Below are 3,066 nucleotides of genomic sequence, written 5' to 3'. Positions count from 1 at the left end.
ACTAATAAAATAACAAGTCACTTCCTGGTATGAACAAACTATGAACTATGAAGACATATCTAAAGGACCAGATAAGGGTGAACCTATCCATGGATGACACAAGTATCAAGAGGCTTACAGTGATACGTGCTTTTATAAAAGTGTGATAACATGTACCCACCCCCAGGAGAAAGGAGATATAGAACAAATGTGTGTAATAAATAAATCAGTGACGCCTGATGCTGAGTGAGGAGCTTTGTACCAGACTCTGTGTGGTGTGATTCCTTTCGTACGAACTCAGCGTATTATCCCTGCCGGTTGAGACTGATTAGTACCCGAACATTTTGGCGCTCGACGTGGGGCCACACTCGAGGGATAAGCCGTGTCCGTGATCGACGACCCCCAGACGCCTCAACATCGAATCGCCAGCCACGCTCCCAGGAAGTCTGATCAGCTTCAAATAAAACACGGTAAGGTTAAGTTCATGTTTATGAATATTGGCTCTTATCCGTGTGGGAGAGTGAGCAGGTGATAAGATACCGAGGTATTTGGAGTCGATCCCGGCCACACTCTCAGCGACAGAGAGTTAACCCGCTTAACTTAGTTGTTCAGCCTATCCCTTTTCTCTGTCTTTCTTCCTATCAGGTGTAAGGGTGGAGAACTTAAACCTGGGTTGCTTCTGTGCTCTTAGCTTGTGAATTTCCTGGTTTCCATGTGTTTGATCAAGCTTCTGACTATACCCTGTACCTTTGGCTATTTTGACTTCTTGGAACTGGACCTCGGCTTGTCTCTGGATTACCCCTTGCTTACGGATTTGGACTTTCTTATCCCGGCTGCTACGAACCTCTGCTTTTCCTGACATCCCGTAGCTTTGTGATTTGGATTTTCTGTTTACCCTCTGGCTGTCTTGTTATCTGTTCTGGTATAGCCTGCATTGCACCTCTTTTCCAACACCGAACTCTGTTAAAACAACCTGGTTCTATGCAGCAAAAACCATTCCACCTTGCTGTCGGCTCTGGCGAAAACCATAGAGTAGCCGTAAACTCTGTTGATCCGCTGGCCACCTCACTCATAAGCCACTTATTACAGTTCAATAAGAACAGTCCACAGGCTGTAAAGAAAGTCCAGTGCACATGTACATCCGGGGCTAAGAGCAATGTCTGGAAACACAACCACAAAGTTCAAGACACTTCCACAAAAGTTCCACGTCATCTGTTCGCTTTGGAAGAGCTGATCCGGTGGCCTCCAGGACAGTCCAGCCCGTGAGATGGAGTCTCTGGGGTCTGGAGGTTTCTTGGGACCTTTTATCCAGTTTACAGGTTTCTGCAGACTCCACATGGCCCATCCAGACACCCTCCTCCCCACTGCATTCCACCACAACACATTGGGTAACGCTGACCCACCACCCAGGCAAAGATCACACCCGAAAACACAGTCACCGTTCAGAACTGTAGCGACTCCTGAGAACTTGGTGGCAAAAGATGGGGAGATAGTAGTCCAATCGGTTTGAGAAAACAAGGGCCATGGGCATATTTGAAAAGGGTCTGAAGTCTCACCATCATGAAGGTCACCACTGCTGTTGGGACCAGTATCATGTTGTCCTTCGCAGACCTGCTCCGCCAACACTCCTTCTTCCACCTTAGAACTCGCTGACACTCCAGTGTCATCCTCATCCATGTTAGAAGACTGTGTGCCTGGAGAGTCCATACTGAGCGTAACATCCACAACATCATTGGACAAGGACAAATCAGACCTCAAGGTAACAATACAGTTGGGTTCCTCAACCTCTTGGAAATCCTGGGATGAAGGGAATGCAGGAAACACATCGCCAGGAGAAGCGCAAACACCATTGCTCAAAAGTGGGGCTGTATCGTGTGCCTTAACCTCAGTTGGGCTTTCAGAACTGGCACTGGTGATCTCAGTGTTAAAGGTTTCAGGAGGTCCAGTGCTAGTTATATCTCCTGTGTCTTCATCATCCACACCAGTGCTAGTTATATCTCCTGTATCTTCATCGTCCACACCAGTGCTAGTTATATCTCCTGTGTCTTCATCATCCACACCAGTGCTAGTTATATCTCCTGTGTCTTCATCATCCACACCAGTGCTAGTTATATCTCCTGTATCTTCATCGTCCACACCAGTGCTAGTTATATCTCCTGTGTCATCATCCACACCAGTGCTAGTTATATCTCCTGTGTCCTCATTATCCACGCCAGTGCTAGTTATATCTCTTGTATCTTCATTATCCACACCAGTGCTAGTTATATCTCCTGTATCTTCATCATCCACACCAGTGCTAGTTATATCTCCTGTATCTTCATCATCCACACCAGTGCTAGTTATATCTCCTGTGTCCTCATTATCCACGCCAGTGCTAGTTATATCTCTTGTATCTTCATTATCCACGCCAGTGCTAGTTATATCTCTTGTATCTTCATTATCCACACCAGTGCTAGTTATATCGCCTGTGTCCTCATTATCCACGCCAGTGCTAGTTATATCTCTTGTATCTTCATTATCCACACCAGTGCTAGTTATATCTCCTGTATCTTCATCATCCACACCAGTGCTAGTTATATCTCCTGTATCTTCATCATCCACACCAGTGCTAGTTATATCTCCTGTATCTTCATCATCCACACCAGTGCTAGCCACATCTCCTGCATCTTCATCATCCACAGGACCCATTTCTGCAGATACACTGACATCCCCTGTATGCACTCCTTCCGGTCCTGAATCAAGCCCAGAATCCTTTACTTCCTCCTGGTGCTCCCACATCTTATGGTATAAGCTGCCCACAGACTTCACATCGCTCACCTCAGGACACTCTGGAGCTTTCTCTGGAGATCTGTGGGGATCAGAGCCTGTGGCAGCAGCACAATCCTTATAACACTGTGCAGGCCGTACACACCATGTTTGCGGCACCTCTCGCTCCGCTTGTGCCTGACACCAATTCCAGTCCCAGTCCCAGTCCTTATCATCCTTGGAGGCCAAACATCCCAGAACATCCATAGTCTCCTGGTGCAACTCCTGAGCTCGCACAAGAACTTGTTCCTTCCTTGCCATAGTCAGAGCCTTATCCCAAGC

General features: G+C 47.0%; 1 protein-coding gene across 1 annotated transcript in view; it reads left to right on the top strand.

Moving 5' to 3' along the window:
* Nucleotides 1-624: 624 nt before the first annotated feature.
* The window catches only part of LOC142721810 (ras-related and estrogen-regulated growth inhibitor), a 124,317-nt gene continuing 121,875 nt past the window's right edge, over nt 625-3,066 (top strand). Inside the window, exon 1 of the mRNA XM_075848835.1 lies at nt 625-3,066. This exon is cut by the window's right edge and continues 874 nt beyond it. The gene's annotated coding sequence lies outside the window, so the exon portion shown is untranslated.

The sequence above is a fragment of the Rhinoderma darwinii genome, unplaced genomic scaffold (genome assembly GCF_050947455.1).
Source record: "Rhinoderma darwinii isolate aRhiDar2 unplaced genomic scaffold, aRhiDar2.hap1 Scaffold_52, whole genome shotgun sequence".
NCBI classification, from domain to species: Eukaryota; Metazoa; Chordata; class Amphibia; order Anura; family Rhinodermatidae; genus Rhinoderma; species Rhinoderma darwinii.
The sequence above is the reverse complement of the archived record's forward strand: the minus strand, read 5'-3'. Positions and strand labels throughout refer to the sequence as shown.